Raw genomic sequence first — 20,820 nt, 5'->3', positions numbered from 1 at the left:
TTGGCTGGTAATTGTCACCCACAGAAATGGTAAGTTCCTGTGCTCCTGTCTGCTCCTGTCTGCCATCTTCCACAGCCACTAGGAGCACTCGAAGCAGAGCTTAGCCTGTGGTATCCTCTCAGACAATGTCATCCATCCAGTGACGCTTCACTTCACTGGACAGTATCGCTCTGACGGGTGTCGAGGTTTTCTTTCTTTGGATATAAATGTATAGCAAAAGTCTGTCAAGTGGTATTTATGGCTGTACGTGGTGATGGGGGAGGAGGTAGCTTGACAAGCATCACCTCCTCAGCCGGCGTCCAACTTGGCTGTGCTGTGCAGACTGCTCCTGTTTGCACGTCCTAGCTCAGTCGGGAGGCCAGGGGTGGGGGTCGCTACTGCTTCCCTGTATAACCGCATCCAGCAGGTAGCTGGCCAGTTCTGTATGTGAGGTCTGAAGAAATAACTTTGTGACTTGGTTTACCTCGAAAATGGCTTGAGGCCAAAGGAATGACTTCTGAGGTTCATCGAAGTGGAGAGGGGTTTCGTGGTGTAGTAATTATGCCAGCAGGAAAAGTTAAGCACAGCGATTTGCACATAGTAGGTACACACTCTCCCACTGACCCACAGTGACTCTCACACTGACTCCCACCCAGGCCTATAATGTAACTTCGGGTGTACAGACATACATGGAACGACGGTTCAACTCTATCTACGTAACAATTACTTGGCAGCAACATTTTCATCTTGATGTGGATAGATTTAAATGTCTGTGTACGTGTGTACTGTGCATATATGAGTATGTGTGTGAGTGCATGCACATGCAGACGCCAGTGCATGTGCATGTGGAGGCTGGGGGATTGATGTCAGCTCTCTTCCTCTACTGTTTTCTACGTTACCTTTTGAGACAGTTTCAAACTAAGCCCAGAGCTCACAGATTGGCCAGGCTGGCCGGCCAGTGAGTCTGCCCGGGGGATCTCCTGTCAGTCCCAAGCTTACAGGCTTGCTAGCACTCCTGCCTCTAACCACTCTCCAGGATGACTAAAACTCAGGTCCTCACGCTGTGTGGCAAGCACTCTACTGACTCTGACTGACCCATCTCCCCAGCCCTTGGTTTTTATTCCTAAAATAGCAGCGTTTAAGTTTCTTACCGTCGGCTATGTATTTGTGGGGTGCATTAACCCTGAATTTGTATAGGGTAAAAGAACAATGTATTCATATTAAAGGCACAGCATACCAAACAAGTCAAAGGCAATGAGTTAAATCTATATTCTACTGTTTAATCTGTATTCCACAAGAATCGTTTGAAGACGAACATAGGAAGAGATTATGTGTACTGTGAAAGGTGTTTCCCTGATCATTAGTGTGTCATTTAAAGTCAAGGATTGCAATTAACTAAACAACACCATTGGACAATATTTTCCTGATAATTTAAATATTGCAGTAGTATTCTGGCTACTCTTTCCTGTGAAAATGAGTGTTCCAGTTCAAATGTCAGACTTGATCATTTATTTAAAAAGAAAAATCTAGTGCTGGGGGTGTCGCTCAGTGCTACAGTTCCTGCTCAAAATGTCCAAGACTGTCACTAGCATCTCTCCTTTCTCTCTCTGTCTGCCCCTGCCCAGCAACACACACTAGAAAAATAAATAAATCTATGAAAAAGGATAAAAAGTACCACATTTTTTCTATAAAATTTAGTTCCAGCAACCAGGAGGCAGAGACAGGTGGATCTCTGAGTTCCAGACCCAAAACGAGTTCTAGGACAGCCAGGGCTTCATAAAGAAACCCCATCTCAGTCAAACCCAAAACCATCCAAATGAACAAAAACTGAAAGATGTGTCTGGCTTTGAACTTAGTTTCAGAGGTGCATAACAAAAGGGGAAAAGCATAATGTTCATTTCTCCACGCTATTTCTTCTGAAGTGTCTTCACTTTAAGGGATTACGTCACTTTTGAAATGATCAAAAAGGGACAGTGCAGTGTTGTCAGTCACAGAAATCCTAATGATAAGTAGTTGACTACAGAATAGTTTCTCTTTCAATATTACATGTACAGGCGGGGCTTGAGGGAGAGACAAAGAAAGGAAGTATGTATGTGCAGAAAATCAAAGGAGCAGAGATCCCTTGTGGAGCAGGAATTGCTTGTTTAGGCCTGGCAGAGTTTTCTAAATGGTGACTTTAGACAGAGGCAGATGGTCCCATTTTATAAAAGGAGGAGGAGGAGGAGGAGGAAGAGGAGGAGGAGGAGGAGGAGGAGGAGGAGGAAAAGAAAAAAATTAAGGAGAAGGAGGAAGAAGAAGAAGAAGAAGGAAGAAGAAGAAGAAGAAGAAGAAGAAGAAGAAGAAGAAGAAGAAGAAGAAGAAGAAGAAGAAGAAGAAGAAGAAGAAGAAGACGACGACGACGACGACGACGACAACTAAGGCCTAGGAGGGCCTTAGGTCCTGTCTCAAAATTCTGTATGTGATGATTTTTCTTTTCCATATGGAAGAATGAGTGACTCCTATTTACCCAACCGTTCTAGCTTTTAGCCGACTCCATTTTTTTTCTTAAGTAGTCATAGTGACTCTAAATTTGTGGAGTTATCATTGGGATACACAGACAGCTATTAAGCTAAGAAATATGGCTTTTACTTAACAAAACAGAAAACTTTCTGAACCGAGTTGGTAAATTATGACAATGAAGAACGTGTTCGTGAGTCAAGCTGAGCGGGCAGGACAGGGAGGCTCTTTTCCTCTTCCAGTGTCTCCACTTTGTCTGTGTGTCTGTCTCCATTGCTTTATTTCTCATTGATTCTTTGTTCAAGATAGATGAGCTCCCAGCGCGCTGCTCAGTTTGGAATTCAACCACTACAAAACACTTCTTTAGAAACAATAAAGACAAATTATGTTCAAAAGGCAGGCCATATAACTTCCCTCTTAAGTTTATGAATCTGTAGGTACTGCTTGCCCAGTGCCATTTCCTCGTATTCTCCCTTCCTCAGTTTACCATTTTGATCACTAACTGTCCTGTCTTTACACAGAAATTTTTAAAGATATATTTTATTTTATGTATGTCGTGTGTGTGTGTGTGTGTGTGTGTGTGTGTGTGTGTGTGAGAGAGAGAGAGAGAGAGAGAGAGAGAGAGAGAGATTGGGGACATGTGATATGTATATTCATGTGTTTGTGGTATTGGCTCCTTTGTAGCTGGAATTACAGATGCTTGTGAGGTCCCCGATGTGGGCCCTGGGATTTGAACTCCCATCCTCTGCTAGCAAGAAGAGTAAGCTCTCAGAGAGTGACAGACATCTCTCTGGCCCACAATCTAATTTTGACAGCTGGCAGTTTGTTACAAAACTAACTCAAGTATATTAGAGGAAAACAACAAACAAGTATGATAATTTTTAGTGGAGACTCATGGATAGATTATAAGAAAACCAAATTAAACTAACCTTCTATTGAAAACAGCACCCCTTACTTCTTCACACTCAGTTCCCCTGACCTTCTTCAACTTTTCAAAATTTTAATTATAAAAAAAACTTACGTGTGTGTGTGTGTGTGTGTGTGTGTGTGTGTGTGTGTGTGTTGGGGTATATATGTCAGTACTGGTGCGCAGGGAAGCCAGAGATCAGCACCCTGGAAGCTGCAGTTGCAGACAGCAATGAGCTGTCCACGCAGGAAATAGGAGTCAAACTCAGCCTCTGCAAGACAACACGTGCTCCTAACCACTGGGCCACCTCGCCCTCCCACCCCCGCTTTTTAGTACTTTTGACGTCATAAAATTCCACGTGTTGTATATTTATTGGTTCTCCCCATTGCAGAACAGTCACCTCATCATTTGTCTAAAACAAAACAAAACCTTTCTTTGAGACAGTGTCTCAAGGTCACACACATTGCTCTAAACTGAGTGTAGCTGACGCTGAGCTGACCTTGAGCTTTTAGTCCTTCTGCCCCCACCACCAAGCTCATCAATTACAGGTACAGCCTACCTATCCTGTCCAGCTAGAGTTTTGTTTTCTTGATCACTGTTTGAAATATATATATATATATGTATATATATATATATATTTCCTATTCACTAAATGAACAAGCTAGAACCTGCATATGGGGGGAGGGATGAAATTTTTCTTCTTTGTATGAAGCTGTGCTTGTTGGCAAGGTTTCTGAGATATCCACGCTCAGTCCCTGACGTTTCGGTTGTGATTGAGTTTAATATTCTCCCTGAGCTTCAAGGTTCCACAAATCCCTTCATTGCATAGACTGATGTACGTCACACAAATTAGAGCAAAATCCACGCTGGCTTCGGGTGTGACCTTATTTTGAATAAATCGTCGGTCTCGACGTGGTTCCTTATAATTGGCCAATTTCCCTGAAAACTCAGTAAGTAAAATATATTGATTAATTGATACAGCAGTTAATTGGGATTTTACTAAAATGCATTATACTACCGCAGAGTAGGCACTCGATAAATATCAGTCAAGTGTGTGAAGTCTACTTCATTAAAGGAGTGTTTATTTGCTTTTAGTTCCTCAGATTAAAAAAAAGGAAATAAAAATTTGCTCTGACTTTAGGACTCACATTGCTGTGGAGATGCGATTTTAAACTCAGATTTTCTTCGTTCTCTTTTTCTTTTTCCTTTCCCCTTCCTGTTCCCTCTGTTCAATCTATTTCTTTCCTGAACAAGTCAGCCCTAGATCATAAGGTGGGAGTGGAGAAAATGGCACTTGTTGGTGGCGTGGGATGGAATCTAGAGCCTGAGGAGTCTCTTGGACCTCTGATAGGATTAGGGAACCATTGCAGTGGGGCTGGGAGTGTTCAGTAGCAATAAGATATTACCCCAGCTCAAGGTGATTGACCAACGAAAGAACTACATTAAACATAATGGACGACAGACTCTCACTGTCAAAGAAAGGGACAATAAAAATGAAATTAGAGGGCATGTGGGTCCCCATAAGACTGGTTTGGAAATGGGCATCTCAATGTTTCGTAAATACATAAGACATAAATATTGACCCGAGTATGTCGATAGCCGGATGGATTTTTACAGCATGTGTCCCTTATTTCTGGGTCTGAGAAGGCTGCCCTCAGGCCCTGGGCACACTCTCCTCCCCATGTTGTTTCTAACCACCATTCCTAATGGAAAAAAAATGGGAACTCCTCAGAGAAAGGGCTTAATATGAGAACGTGGCATGAAAATAAAATAAAATACGGAACTAGCCTGCAATATCGTGTTGTGTAAAAGAACAGATGTTCTTGTACAGTCCCAGGAACACGCTGAAGAAAAGCATTCACGTTAGAAGGAATGACTGTGATCATGCCTGAGATGATCTGAATTTCCAAATGAGTAAACACCGTGAGAAATGGACAAACTCACCTAGACACCGCTGCACACCGTACGAGGCCCGGCAAATGGGACTATCCAGGGTGACCTAGTCAGTTTGCTCCACAAGGCTTTTTTGGTGAACAGCAAGTAGATGATGTTTTTCTTAAGTTGTGGGACCTTTACCGTTGGACTTTGGTGCCAGAAATGAGTGCGGCTCTAGAACTTTTAGCTTAAGATAAACCAGGTACATCAAGACTTAAATGAAACCAGGTTTCTCCTAAACATTAGGCAGGCCCCTTCTTATGACCCGGATCTCAAGGACCACCTGGTATTTCTACCCTCCACAGCCCTGGAATCCTAACCTGTCTGCCTCCTTACCTTCAGTTACACGAGTCCGGCCTCTCGGGCTGGGTTCACGTTCAGGAGTGTTGGAATGTTCCGGCATAAAATTCGTGAACATTTTTTAAAATGTGGAATAAAAATTTAACTAACATCAATTCACCATTGTTGCTTCCATGTGCGCTGTGTGTCTGTGGGCACGTGTGTGTTTGGCAGTCAGACGATGATTTTGTGGTGCAGGGGTCTCCTTCTATCTTTTTGTGGGTCCAGTAATAAAACTCATGGTAACACACATGCTTTACCAAGAGCATTGTTGCCCCACCCCCAAATTAACTTTTCACTAATGCTTTGACTTGAAGTTGTTTATTTTAAAAAGTACCCAGAAGTCTCCATTTTTTGAGATAAGTTGGGTGATCATCAGTAATGCGGTTTAATTGGTTCTAACTCTCCTGCTGTAGACACAGAAACTTAGACATATTATCTAGCTTCTTTATGCCTCATTTTCCTCATATATAATAACAACACCTTAAATTACAGGATTATTATGAGCATTAAACGAACAACACATGCAAATTGCTTACAGTGGTACCGAAGGCACGGGGAAGCACTAATTGCTAGTCATAGTTATAATTATTGGAGATAAGAAACAAAGCAAAAAAAAAAAAAAAAGAGTCCAGCAAAAACTGCAAGAGGAATCCGGGGCGAGGAACACATTTGATCGTTTTTTCTGATAAATGTATTTACGTAGTCATGTAAAATTCACACACGAGTACTGCTTTATTTTTATACTCATCTGTATAAATGGAGACAGTTTTAGCTACATTTCTCATAGTATTGCTACACAGATTTAATTACAAAAATTTCTTACCAATTTGCCCAACAGTCCTAACGAGCCCTCGGAACACAAGCAGTACCATCTTGCTAACTGTTATTACCGTTGTCGTCGTTATGATATAGGAGTTTCCGAGTTTGAGAGATGCATGGAAGGGCATAATTACATCTACATGGGAAAGGAGCAGAAGAGCTGAAATCTCAGGGTGTTTTTTAAGGAATGGGTGCATTTTTCCAAGTAGAAAGGAAGGGAAAATCATTCAAGAATTCTCCATGTTTCCCCCTAAATTCCATTTGTTTTCAAAGTCACTAGGCCCACGGTAACTGCACTGAGAACCTGCTTTCAAACTGACTGTGTCTATAAGACGCTTGAGAAGCAGGAGCTGGGCACCAAGGCTGAGAAAAGTGCAAAGAGAGCAGAGGCAGCCTCCCAGCTGGGGGTGCTCTATTCCTCTCTTGCTTTTCCTCAGCTGACTCCTCTTCGATGTTAACAGACTCATCTCCCTGGACCTAGCTTTCATCTTGCCTTGACTGCTCGACAAGGCAGAGCCATTCTTTAGTCTGAAGGATGCTGACCAGCTTTCGGTATCTCTATAGTATTCCCATTCCAAGGGTGGCCTCAGTGCTAACGCCACTTGGGAACTTGTCAAAAGCGGGTAATCTGATTCGTCATGCAAACCTGTTAGAGTCTTCGCTTTAACAAGCTGGGGAGGGTCAAGAGTGGAAGTTAGTCTTGGGAAGCCCTTCTCTATGACCCTCATTCATCTAAACCACACAAATATCACAAACCGTGGCCTCATCAAGGGGAAACTGAGTCGGTAGCATAGCTCTGTGCTAGAGAGACCACGTGGTCTGCACAAGGTTTTGAGTTCAATCCTCCACTCTGAAGAATTAAGATCTTTTCACTAATTTGGGGGCATCCCAAGCAATCTACTGATGCTCTCAATTCTGCCTCCTTTGTAACAGCTAGTCAAATCTCTCCTGAAAGGCCCACAAGTTCATAACAAAAATAAGATCATATTTAATGACACTGTTCTTGATAAACACGGCTTGGGTTTGGGCCATACAGTGGCATTCATTTCAGGAACTACTCACTCAGGCCTTCTGCATTAAACAAGTACTCCCTAAATGTTTATCAGCAGCAGCAAGGCCGCACAAAGCACACTGTAAACCCCACGCCAGGCTTTTCCTCCATTTAGTCAGCTCACTGTCAGGGCTCTGATGGCTTCGTAGAGAGAGGCCTTAACGTTTTCCAGGCAAGAGGGCCATGTAGGAGATGAAAGGGGAGGGAGCCATATTGGACTATGCCCTTAGTATTGAAACTACTTAATGAAGTTAACATTGTTGGATTATATGAAAGTATTTTATGGTGTGAAATGGGGTGGGGGGGAGCGACAAAAGACGTTGGACTTTCATAACATTGTTTCATGTCAATTTTATGCTGTAAAGGGTCTTCCGTTTTATAATATGCCAGCAATATATGATTCTTCATTCCTTTAACAAGCATCGCCATTAAAAAGAGCTCCTGTCTGTCCTTTGCTGGCTCTTTAAAGTTTAGACATGATAGACATCAAATAAATACTTGTTAATTGAAGCCGGTTTTGGTCTGGGGTCAGGAACCAGGTTTACAAATGGAGAAACTGTTGCACAGATGTGTCCCTCCTCTCCTGGTCTTCCAGACACAAGGGAATATTCATGAATGACATTTGGGGATCAAAAAGTTCTTCTGGGGCCCCACGATGAAGCTATGGGGTGTTCACAAAAGGGGACCTACCATGACTGCTCTCCAAAAGATCCAACAAGCAGCTCAAAGAGTCAGTTGCAGATACGTGCACCCAACCAATGAACAGAAGTTGCTGACCCCTCTGCTGAATTAGGGAAAAGCTGGAGGAAGCTGAGGAGGAGGGCAACCCTGTAGGAGAACCGGCAGTGTCAACTAACCTGGACCCCCAAAGTCTCTCAGACACTGGATCACCAACCAGGCAGCATCCACCAGCTGAGATGAGGCCCCCAACACATAAACAGCAGAGGACTCCCGGGTCTGGGTTCAGTCAGAGAAGATGCACCTAACCCTCAAGAGACTGAATGCCCCAGGAAGTTTAGAGGTGGAGGGAGGGGAGTGCGGGGGAGGCGGGGAGGAAGTATGGGTTGTGGAACCTTGGAGGTGGGGCGAGGGTGGACAGGGGATGGGAATGAAATCTGGAGTGTAAAAACAAACAAACAAACAAACAAACAAACAAACAACAAACAGAAATAAAAGTTCCTCCGGGGTGCCATGGGAGTTTCTGCTTCTCTGTAGTGGACGTTCCTGTTCAGCAGAAACTGCTGGATCACAGCCAACCAAACGGGGTTGGCTTGTAAAAGCTTTTTACTGGCAAGCCTTTTGGAGGCAAGTTTCAGGGCCATTTGGTTAGCAACATCCCAGCAGGAGCAGTCTCACCAGCATACCCTAACACCAAGGTTTGATGAGAGTGGACCGGGAAGGACAAAGGAGGTAAAATAATTAATAAGTATACAGCAGTCTGCATTTCTTTTTATGGCCAGAGTGAAAGTCCTTTCTGGCAGTTGCAAGATCAGCCCCGTAGGTACCAGGGCATACATCTGGTGAGCAGCCACTCTTCAGAGAGCACACGCCGGCACAGCATATAAATATAAGCTTGCCTAGTACGACGCAAGACCTTCTGGCAGTTTCTTCCTTCCATGTGATGTGAGGGTGTGTCACCCCAGGAAACTTTAAAACTGAACAATGAAAAATACTACTTCCAACTAACATAAACTGGAACTTCACAGGACCGAACGTTGCATGAGGAACAGAGGTCATTTTGACTCGAGAATCATCAACTTCTTTGCATTTATAATCTCCAAATTAGTTACAGCTTCCTTTTATCTTAGGCAGCAATCTAGTGCCCGAGATGAGTATTCCTATGAGGTGTCTAATTTTCTCTTCGACTTTTAATTTCTCCGGACACAGAAGAAAAGCTCCTGCTTCTTTTAATTGAGCAATTACTGCTTCCTATGTGAACGGAGAGTTTGCGGAGCGTGCCAGAAATCTTCCTTTCATCCAGAGAGGAAGTCTACCATAGGCAGTGCGAGAGGTAACAGGCAGGAAGCGCCCCAGCTGGAAAAGCCAAGTCAAGACGGAGAGGAGAACTCAATCTTCGCCTCTCTTCATCCCCTGGTGACTCCAAAGGTTCTTGGAGAGAAGCCAATTAGAACCAATTTGCATGGCTCCTTGGAGGCTTCACAGAACTCCCAGTGCTTGTTTTTCTCATTCCCTGTTTGTCCAAACCAGGATTTCCAGTGTGCTCTTCGAGCGTCAGCGAGTGCTAGATTTCCATAAAGGAAAAGGCACTAAGAAGTGGCTTACACTGTACCTCCTGATCTGAATCCTGGAGTGGCTCTAACATGTCCTGCAGTGCTCTCCCAGAATTCAAGCAAGAAAAAATAGAGTAACCGAGGGAAGAGTTCTGGAAAATGCCTAGACGGGGAACTTGGTGTTTTATGGCTTAGGGTATTACTTAAGCAACACTCATGGTTTTAGACTTTTCTTTCTACAGAGACGAAGTCCATTTCTCTGGCTCTCCTGCTTGGCAGTTTTGCCAGACACTCCCCGTGTGTCCTATGTACGAAGTCCTTCAGATATCTGAAGACAGCATCTCTACTCATCACAGCTTCTAGGTTCCTCTTTTTAATTAAGCACCTGCACTTCCTTTAGCTTCTGGAGTTATCGAGCTTCTGAACTTTATCATTAATGAGAATTTAACTTTTCAATAATGACATTTTGATAACCTGCTAATATGGAGCTCAATTAAAGCTCAAAGTACAGAAGAACACTTTTTAAGTGGCCTTTTAGGTTCAAGTTTTGGTGGCTGTATTCCTCTGCAATACATAAAATGCCACCTAGAAACGCTGTTCAAACATCTAACTAGGGGACTCGGCCACAGCCAGCTTCCTTTTGGCTGCTTCCACCAGTGGAAACTTTACTAGCTGCTACTACGGGATGTTTGTAAATGCGTGCTAAAACATGACAGCTGGCCACCGGAATAAAGCATTTTATCAGAGACTTATCAAAACTCCAAGATAAAACACTTTCTAATTTAAAGCTGAAGTGTAGCGGCCTCTAAAATTGCCGGGAAGGCCTTAGATCACTTTTCTTCTGGTACAATTTGAAGTAAATTATTACACAATATGGAATTAAACTAAAGACCATCTGAGTAATGCGTATAAATACCTATTCGTGGAGGTTTTTCTAGTCTTCTGGAAAACACCATTTGCACGACTATGTTGATGGTGCGCGGTCACCCAAGGGGCATGCCGGGGCTTAACACACTGCGCTGAAGCCATTACAGGTCTTGGAATATGACTGCCTTCTTCCCTCTGGGCTCTCTATTTGAATCTGATGTTTTACACTTTTTCAGACTGTACGGTCTGTAATTATTTCCCTTCCCTCTCCTTCCTGTACTCAGCAATAAAGGAGGAGTCTTTGACATGGCAATTCAGAGTATGCTCCAGTAAGAGGCAAATAATCCAACAGGCTCTTAAGGAGGGTTGTCATCTGAACACTGGAAACTGTTTCTCCTTTTCATCTTCCTTCCTACTTAGAGCTCTGACTGGCTAGAGATGACAGGCCAGGGAAAGAAAAGAATGAAGAAGGGTAAGTGATAGTAAAGTGAAATAAATCAGCCGAGTAGGAAAGTCCAGACATCAACAGCCTACAGTTGTCTTACAGCTTTAAACCTCCCTGGGAATATTTGCATGTTCGCGTGAAGGCAAGACACATCAATCCATAAACTGTGTCATCAGATTCACCAGGACTTGTAAATTTGACTATACAGTTTGGGCTCTTAGGGAAAAAAAAAATGGAAGCAGCTGATTAAAGTGTGCGTCGCTGCAGAGGCAAGGGAATGTTGCCATAGCAATTGAGCTGAAGTGTTCAAGAAGTGAGGTAATTAAACCTAACCCTGTAGTAGGCTTGGCAGTGAACGCTCTGCCAGGTCCTTACCCAGAACCTTGAGATAAGACATATCCCAAATGCAAAGCCTCCTGCTAGCATTTTGTGGTGCCTTCCCCAAACACGAGCTAATCTGGATGTTCCTTTCGAATAAGCAAATGTAGCTATGACCTTGGTGTGCGACGACTTAGACGGTCCTCTGGTTCGCTGTATCATGAGAGCAGATGTCTATGAAATAGATCCAGTTCCTCCCTGCTGGTTCTTAAACCTTCTAAAGCAGTGCAGTAGCCCCAAAGCTGCCACATCCGAGCTTGGAACTCGATGATGTCTATAGCCTGCTGCCCTCTTCAGGAGCTTATGCTAAAAGATGCTGGGGGAAACGGAAGTTCTAGAAACTACAGCTTCCAATAGTGACATCAAAAACCCCCATTAGTAACCTAGTGTGAATAAGAAACACATGTAATGCAGTAACGCCGTTCCAAAATATAATTTCTGGGGATGATGCGGTTAAACAATCTAATAAATATAAGGTTTTGAGCTGGACTATGAACACCGCATGATTAGATTAAAAAAAAATAAGATTACTTTTTTTTCATTTTTTTTTTAAATCAGGAAAATTTGTGAGTAGTGGCATAGTACCAATGTTTATTAAAAAATAACATATGTGATAAGATAGGTATCTTGTGAAGCGTAAAATATAAACCAATAATTAGGGGTCAGAGATTTTATAAATCTAAAGCAATTTAAGGGATCTATGGAAATATAAATATAACAGGCAACCTATGGGTTTTAATTTTATCTTTCTAGCCAAAGTCTTCTTAACATTATAAACATTAGAATCTACGTTTGGAATTTTAGTTTTTATTTACAAAGATATTATACTTTGAGGAATAATAATTTTAAATGTATATTAAGTCTTGTTTCCCCAAGCAAATAGAAGTTGGCCTGTGGAAAAAAAATCTCCATATGTGTGGAGTGATGGGAAGAACTTGCATAAGTCTGTCCTGCTAAAGAGGATGCCGGGTGTAATATTGTCAGGTTACTAACTTTCCCCTCAGACACTGTTTACGTTTTCTTTTAAATCCCCAGACTCATTAATACGACTTTTTTTAATCCACAGGCTGTAACTCGCTCTTATAATTTAATATTTAATTTTACATATTTTAATATACTTTATAATTTAATTCTTAATAATTGAAAAATATTATGAATATGATCTGAAAAAACTAAGATCTACCATGAATGTTAAAAAATAATAAATATTCTGTTAACTCTCAAAAAAAAAAAAAAAGACTAGTTTTCCTTATTTAATTACCCCTCTGCAGAAAACACTTTGGGATCTGAAATATCAGAATCTAGCACTTTCCAGCAAATTTCCTTTATTTTTCTGTTGTCATTTCCATTCCCCTTAGCCACAATGGCATTTCAAAAAATAGGAGCCCCGCATATTTTCCTTAGATTATATTTATAATACTTAAAAAAATGACTAAACAGCAAAAGAAAATTTACTAAACTTACTAGGATGTGACCCAGCATATTTTCTCATATCTATATATAGATATATATAGAAATATATTTATATAATCATGAGGAAAATTATTTTGTGTTAAATGCATAAAAACCTATAAGAGTAAATGTTTATTAGAAATTATAGCTAGGGGGTTGGGGATTTAACTCAGTGGTAAAGTGCTTGCCTAGCAAGCGCAAGGCCCTGGGTTCCGTCCCCAGCTCCGGGGAAAAAAAAAAAAAAAAAAAAAGAAGAGCCCCGGCTGGCAACTGGGGAAGAGAAACTATAGATTGGCAGTGATGGCATATACCTTGAATCCTAGAACTTCAAAGCTAAAGGCAAGCAGACCAGCCTGGTCTACAGTGCAAGGTCTAGGATATCCAGGGCTACATTGAGAACCCTGTCTTAGAGAAAGAAGAGAAAATAAAAGTTAAAGAACATAGTAAACTGAAGAGCCAAGCCATGGGGCTGGACACAGCACTCATGGATAAAGCTCTTGCGTTTGTTTTCTAGTGTTTCAGGGAGTGTGTGTGTTTGGGGGTTTTGGGGGGCAGGCTTACAGAACGCAAATTTGACCCAACCCTTATCCTGCCATATACCGAGACCCTTATGGTTATCAATGAGAAGCAGCAAGCAAATGAAATTTACTTTAATCCTCTTCGTTTCTTAGTTTCTACATGCGATTTTTCAGGTCAAGATTACAATTAGAAATTTTATTTATATTTAAACAGAAACCATGGTCATTACGTCGATAGCAGCAAGACGGAACGCACCCCAAGTTTTCCCAGAATTTTAACTATCACTGTCACCTCTACATTCACTCTTCTGAGCGAACTGACAGAGCTGGGAATATATATTGACAATTTCCTCAGCTCTATATTTTTTTTGAGAGAAATTTTTTATTTTATTTTGAGAGAACGAAGTGCCGCCTTACGCCTCTGAAAGCAGCTATCATAGGGACGGCTCAATCCCGAGACAGCCCTACCCACGAGTCGTCTGGGTTCGCGAACCTTTGGCCCGCTGAGCCGCATTTCCGTTTGATTTGCTGCTGGTACAGTCAGTCACTTGGCAGTCAGGACTTCTGTAGATGGAGGTATAATAAATAATAATATTTCCTTTTCTTTCCAGGGTATTTATGGTTCGACGATGAATTTCATCTTTCCCAGAATGGTGAGTACAGAACTCTTCCTACATTTGAAACTCCCGAGCAGAAGGCAAGAAGCATAGAGACAGGATGAAGGGGGACCCCGCCCACTGACTCTAGAGGGGGATCTCAGAGTGCTGCTTTCAAATCCCTCGAGCACCCCACAGTTTCGCCAAATATGATACAGGCTCTTTGAAAGGAAAGGAAGGTTTTGCCTCCTTTGTCGGATCATAGTTGAACACAGTGTGTTCAAACATTTTGTTTCCTGGGGTAATTTATTTTAAAATATACGCCGAGGCAGAAATAAACGCGCTGTGCGTCCTGCATGCAGAGAGCGACTGTGTACCTGCGACACATACTGAGAGTTGGCGAACGAGCATCCTTCGGATTTTTTACTGTTACAGGAAAACGGATTGGAATTTATGTCCGACCAGGGCTTTGAAGCTTCTGTGAATTTTAAAATGTGTATTTTCTGAACCATATATCAAAACTTCCACCAGCTACTGCAGGATTTTATTCAAAAGTGTGGCTTGACTGTCTTCGTGGTTTTATGACCCAGCAAGTCATTTCATTATGGTCTTGATCAGGACCTCTTTACAATCTAAATGATAAACAGATGAATCTCACGGAGTGAGAAGCGCCAGCGAGAAACAGTCCACAGCAAGTTAGTGATTCTGCGATGCCCTGCTCTGAGACTCCTGAGCGTTAACCAGTGAAAGCCAGGAAATTTCCACAGAAGAAAAATATCACTTTGAAATAATTAAACATCAGAGAGTGTGAGAAAGCAGGCAGAGAGAGAACATTACACGTGTGGTGTGCTGGGAATGACTAGATTGATAATATGTTGTGGGCTTGGGGAGAGACTCAGAGGCTCCACAGACTGTTAGGAATAAGACTCAATGAATACTGTCCATTGCTCATTTTCCGAATTCCCCGTTATATATATATATATATATATATATATATATATATATATATATATATATATATATATATATATATTATTTCTAATGTAAGAAAAACATTACGTGGATAATAAACTATTTAAAAGAACATGTTTAGTATTAAATAAAAAATATATACAGATATAATTGAAAAACGTTCCTCTCTGCCAAACTTACAACTAGAATATTCATATCAAATTAAATATATATTTAACTCCAGGAGAAACTAAAAACCACATAAAATTAAATGTATATTTAACTCCAGGAGGAACCAAAATATAAATGAATATTAACTAGGTGAAATATATTTTTAAAGTACCTAAAGTGACGAAAACCATTCTTTTAAAAGCCATTTAAATTCTGGTGGAAATGCGTTCCCTGTGTTCAGGCAAGTTCTGCGATTTCACATTGGTGTTAGTGGATGAGAGGGAGGTGGTTTTCAGTTGAATGGGAACAGTAAATGCTCACAAGGTGGAAAGGCGGGACAGGGAGAGGAAACACTTCCGCCCATTGGATCGGCAGGCGGACACTCAACATAGCTCATCTGGGTCGACAACCCACTGTGTAGTTCTCCCCTGTGGAAACCACTGTCAGGGTGGGAGTTCTGCTCAGAATACTTGATGGGACCTCTGCAAAGGCGTGGGTTCTGCATCCAGCTTTTGCAAAGATTGCGGATTTCTCTGCAAATTTCGTTTTACTTGTGTGGGGCTGAGCGTCAGGTCCAGGGCATCCTAGACACCGGGCCAGTGCCCCTCAGACCCAGAAGCCCTTGTGTGAAAACCTGCTTATGGTAAGGGGCGAAAAGAAAAATTCAGTCTCAAGACAAGTAGGAAAACGGAGAGAATCTTCGTGTGGTCCAAACAATGTTTGTGAACCACCCCCTTGCAGTATGTCAAGGAAGGGTGCAAATATTTTTGAGGTTGGAAAGTTAAGGCTGGACGCTGTGGCACCCATCCACGGTCCTAGCACTTTGGAGGCTGAGGCAAGAGGACACTGAAAGATAGAATAGAGAACTGGTTGCCTGTTAAGGGGCCCAGTGTGTCCCACAGTTGGAAACAAGCAAGGGGAAGACCTAGAAGGTCGCTTCTCTCCTTTTTCATGGTCACCTAATCGTCTCCTTGTCAACCTCGGGGATTTTGACTCCACGTATTTCATTTCACAGGAAAAAAAATTTGTCCTTATTAGCCAAATAGTAATTGATGGGCTCTCTGGAAGGTTTTCTCTGTGCACCGATGTCTGCCAATAGCAGAACCTGTTTTGCGTTTAAAACCCAGGCTGATAGCTATTTGTAACCACTGCTTTTTGTTTGCTGGGCTGCTTTGGTCTTGGTTTTTCAAGACAGGGTTTCACTGTGTAGCCCTGACTGTCCTGAAACTTGTTCCATACACCATGCCGACCTCAAACTCAGAGACCCAACTGCCTCTGCCTCCCCGGTGCTGGGATTAAAAGTGTGCACGAGTGGCCTTGTTTAAGAAGTCAGGCTGGCTGGGATGGATGGCTGTGTTGGAACTTCCCTGTGCTCCCTCCTAAATTAGATTCTAAAGTAATTTATGGTTGCTTTGAGTTGTTCAAGTATACACACAGCCTATTAAACGTACACAAATGCACTTCCAGTCTATCAACAACTACATCATGTAGTTTGTAGAGTTTAAAGTACTCGTGGACTTGAAACCTGAATAAAGTGCTAAGTAGTTAAAAAATATGGGGGTGGGGAGGTTTGGCAAGATGGCTCAGCAGATAAAGAAGTCACCTTTGTAGTTGAAATTGCAACCTGATTTCCATCCCCAGCGCCTGTACTGGAACAAGGGGACAAACTGCCGAAACGTGCCCACTGAATCCCACAGTCACGTCACGTGTGCACCTGTACCTCCCCACCCACATCATACACACACACACACACACACACACACACACACACACACACACACACACACACAATGCCAGCCGGTGTCAGCAGAAAAACAGGAACTACAATGTCATCTGACAAACACCCTGTGTTTGTCAATTACAGTTCCGTAGTCCCTCCCTTCAGTCCCAGCTAAACATTATCTGTACTTTGCCCCCTTATATCTCTTGCTTATCCAAAGCAATATTATGACTTTACCCTCCCCCAAATAGCTTTATTTCATGTGTTTGTACCTCAACATGTTTAATTATTCACTTTGTATTATAAGAGAACAATATCTGTCTATAATTATTTCACACAATAGCACATTTTCAACTCTTTGTCACATAACCGTGTACACTGTTATAGAATATTCCATTGCGCTCCAGGCATCTGCACTGCTTCCTGTATTCTCCTTTCGTTTTCCACTGGGACATACAGTCATCTCATCAACAATATAGAATGTATATATCTAAAACAGAAACATGAAAAGGTTTCTCGAGGACGACAGTTCTAAACCTTGGGATGATCTTGTTTACCTCTTGAGAATTTGGTTTTTTTGCTTGTTACACTAGGGTATGCCAATAGATACCCCAGTAACATAAAATAGCCCTTAGGGACAGTGCTACACTTCCTTAAAGACACACTAAAGTCCCTGCACAGAGCCACCTTGTCTGAAAGGTCCATACTGGAAAGCTGAGGGGGTCTGAGCTACAAAAGTCACTGAAAATAAAATTGACAGCTCCCCAGGTATGAGGATCCCAGTGTCCTTCACCCTCTCATGGCTGTCAACGTTGGTTCAAGGTCCAGGTCCTACCAGAAGCACAAAGATCAGGGTTCAAGTGTTCGGGGCCCCAGTGAACACATGATACTGTTGGGGAAGTTGTGGCATTTTTAACGAAATTGCTGATTAGATAATGAAAACTCTTCATGGTTTCAAGTTTCTAGCCCTTCATCGCTGAGGCAGTTGTCTTATTGGTTATAGGGTTTCTCTTGTTTCTCTTCTAACATGAATGATTCTTGACGGACTGATTTGTAGGTAACTTATGTACTAATCTGTTAGTTAATTTAGTCGGGTGATAAGTGTATTTTGTTTGTTTCTGGCAGCTTGTTGTTGTTGTTGTTGCTGTTGCTGTTGTTTTTGTCGTTGCTGCTGCCGCTTTTCGGGGCCACACTGAATATGAGTTCTTCATTAGCTCTCATTCTGCACGATCTCTTTTGCTACTTCTCCCTTTGACATGTGAGTTCAGAAAATGTCCTTCTGTCTTCTAAGTGTCTTAGCATTTTGCTTTCTGTATCTGAGTATCCATTTGAAGTCAACTTTCATGTCCGAGGTAGAAATATGTTTTGAAAAAATAGGAAATTACGGTCTCTGTGCTGTGTTTGTAATGGTTTGTTCTTTCCCCGGGTGATTTGTCAAAGCTAGCCTTTCGTAAATCAAATGGCCACACATTTTCCACCTAACGTTTGGTTCCCCGTTTGGCTCTGTTGGTCAATTTGTCTGTTCCTCTGTCAATGTCACACTGCTAAGTTATTGTACCTGCATAATAACTTTTTGAGCTCTCTGGTAAGTAGTGTGCCCCCTTCTTCCCTGAGGTATTTTGGTCACCGTGTCTTTTTTCTCCTATAAGTAGATTTTTAGAAAGAGCTTGTCCCTGCCTTCTTCTATGGGCACAAAAACAGACTGAGAAAGGCAAGATGTCCAGTAGAAAAGGGGGCTTGCTCCAAAGTCTTGTAGTCATTCCTGGGACCCACATAGTAGAAAGGAGAAAACCAACTAGAAGTTGTCCTCTGGCCTACACACACACACACACACACACACACACACACACGCGCGCGAGGGTGGTCTGATTAAAAACATCAACTCGATTGGATTATGGAATCTACAGGTTAGGATGAAATGCTCCCTATATAACCAGTACTGCTCCAGTCTATCCATATGATCTACATCCCAAGTATGGCTGCCCATAACCCCTCTCTCCCTCCCTCTCCCCATCCCTTGTTTCCTGCTTCCCTTCCATCCTCTCTGTCCTTCCTCACTTCTTTCTTGAGTTAGGGGTTCACATACAGCCTGTGCTGGCCCCAAACTCATGATCAACCTGATTCCAGCACCCACGATGCTTTCTTTAGAAAAGTTTTATCTTTGACATATAGTTACTAAACTTACGTCTACCTCCTTACGAAGAAATTTTCAATCATACCTTTCAGATTCTGTGTTTGTTGATATAATAGCATCTAATGTTCCCTTCTTAACATTCAAATGCAACTTTTTAATAATCTGCACTCAGTAAACTTGTTTCTATTTGTTTTTTTATAGTTTTTCTCCATTGACAAGAAGGCTATCTTCTGTTCGACTGTTTTGTCCTCAATTTTATGCATGTCCCTGCCACCTACCCCAGGTCAATGCCCATTCCAATACTGTGTGACACAGCTGTCTTGTCTTGACTTTGAAATCAAAGGTTTCGGGCTGGAGAGATGGCTCAGCGGTTAAGAGCACTGACTGCTCTTCCAGAGGTCCTGAGTTCAATCCCCAGCAACCACATGGTGGCTCACAACCATCTGTAATGAGATCTGATGCCCTCTTCTGGTGTGTCTGACAGCTACAGTGTACTTATATAAATGAATAATTAATAAAAAAATAAAAAAGAAAGAAATCAAAGGTTTCCGATATTTCCCCATTAAATGAGAGGTGTTTGGTACACATCACATTGAGTGAGAAGTTTTTCCTTTCTCATTTACCTGCTCCAAGTTTTCACCTTTTACAACTAATGGGAGTCATCACATTGTTTTGCTGTACTGGTTTAAGGACGAGTTTTTCACCCAAAATGTTGCTGAGTAATGAAAGACCTTTGGCCTTGAAGCACTGAGTGGGGTGAACATGGCTTGCTGTGATGGGAAGATGCCCATCGACAGGGAACTCCATCCCCAGAAGGAGCACAGTCAGCATCCCGGGTCCTGGTGCAGGACCCTGGAATCCAGGGAACATAGCTCAGAGGCCAATACTGTCTGTCCGTGGTGCCCATGACCTTAGTTATAGTCCCAGTCTGGGAGGGGGAAATATATAGTTCAAATTAGCCACTAAATTGTACCTTTTGAATCGAAAGGAAGTCCTGCCTGGGTAGGGTGAGGTGACACAGGCCTGTGATTCCGATGTTGATGAGGCTCCGTCTGGACAGTGATCTCTTCTCATCAGGTGAGCGCTACCAGAGCAAAACTCAAGATCAGCAAGTAAACAATAGCCAACAGAGCGATTTTTTTGTTCTGATCAGCTTAAACCAGAAAGTAATACATTAATTACCAAGAGTGTATCTGAGGGTGCAGCCTACGTAGGTAGGGTGCTTGCCAAACAGGCACAAAGCTCCAGGTTTGGCCCCGAGCGCATCATGGACTGGGCGTGGTACCGCAGACTTCTAACCCCACCACTCTAGTGCGGAGGAGGATCATGAACTCAAAGCTATCCTTGGCTACCTTGATGAGTTCCAGGATAGCTCTGTCTCAAACACAGAAAAACAAACAAACAAAACAACAACAACCCCCAAAGCAGGATCCTGGGTATTGAGGATTTTGTACAGAACCTTTCCTCAAGCTTCCTTGTTTTCGTTCTTTTTTCCTTACTTCCTTGCTTCTTTTTCTTTTTTCTTTTTTCATAAAAACCACTCACAGAGATGCCCAAGGCGGACGTATGTCACATATGCTTGGAATCTCCTTGTTTGTGTACAATGTGGTCTCACTTGGAACTTCAAGGCCGCGCAAATACTTTTTATGCATCCGCTTTGGGACTTTGCTGGGAGAAGTCCCACTCTTGTTTGACTAGCCCTGAGTGCCCTCAGACGTGGCCAAGGCTGACCCATGCAGAGCTGATCTTTGTAAGGTTCGAAGCTAGAAATAAGGACAACTCAGGCAATGGGAGACTGGGTTAGCTGATAGATAAAAGAACAGACAGA

At 42.4% G+C, this 20,820-nt stretch overlaps 1 protein-coding gene and 1 long non-coding RNA gene across 18 annotated transcripts in view; one reads left to right on the top strand and one right to left on the bottom strand.

Moving 5' to 3' along the window:
* Adgrl2 (adhesion G protein-coupled receptor L2) overlaps nt 1–20,820 on the top strand; it is a 618,928-nt gene that overhangs the window by 400,639 nt on the left and 197,469 nt on the right. For all 13 annotated transcript variants that reach the window (NM_001302210.1, NM_001302212.1, NM_001302209.1 and 10 more), the window contains 1 exon segment: nt 14,032–14,073. The gene's annotated coding sequence lies outside the window, so the exon portion shown is untranslated.
* Nucleotides 1–20,820, bottom strand: part of LOC148006776 (uncharacterized) — a 68,318-nt gene that overhangs the window by 21,869 nt on the left and 25,629 nt on the right. For 2 of the 5 annotated variants that reach the window (XR_015672670.1, XR_015672668.1), the window contains exon 5: nt 19,966–20,076. This is a non-coding gene — a long non-coding RNA (uncharacterized LOC148006776). Of the gene's footprint in view, nt 1–19,200; nt 20,077–20,820 lie in introns of those variants that run through there. The other 3 variants (XR_015672680.1, XR_015672685.1, XR_015672671.1) reach the window with 3 other exon arrangements.

Source organism: Rattus norvegicus, chromosome 2 (genome assembly GCF_021556685.1).
Source record: "Rattus norvegicus strain SHRSP/BbbUtx chromosome 2, alternate assembly SHRSP_T2T, whole genome shotgun sequence".
Lineage (NCBI taxonomy): Eukaryota > Metazoa > Chordata > Mammalia > Rodentia > Muridae > Rattus > Rattus norvegicus.
Note: the sequence above shows the minus strand (reverse complement) of the source record. Positions and strands in the feature narration are given on the sequence as shown.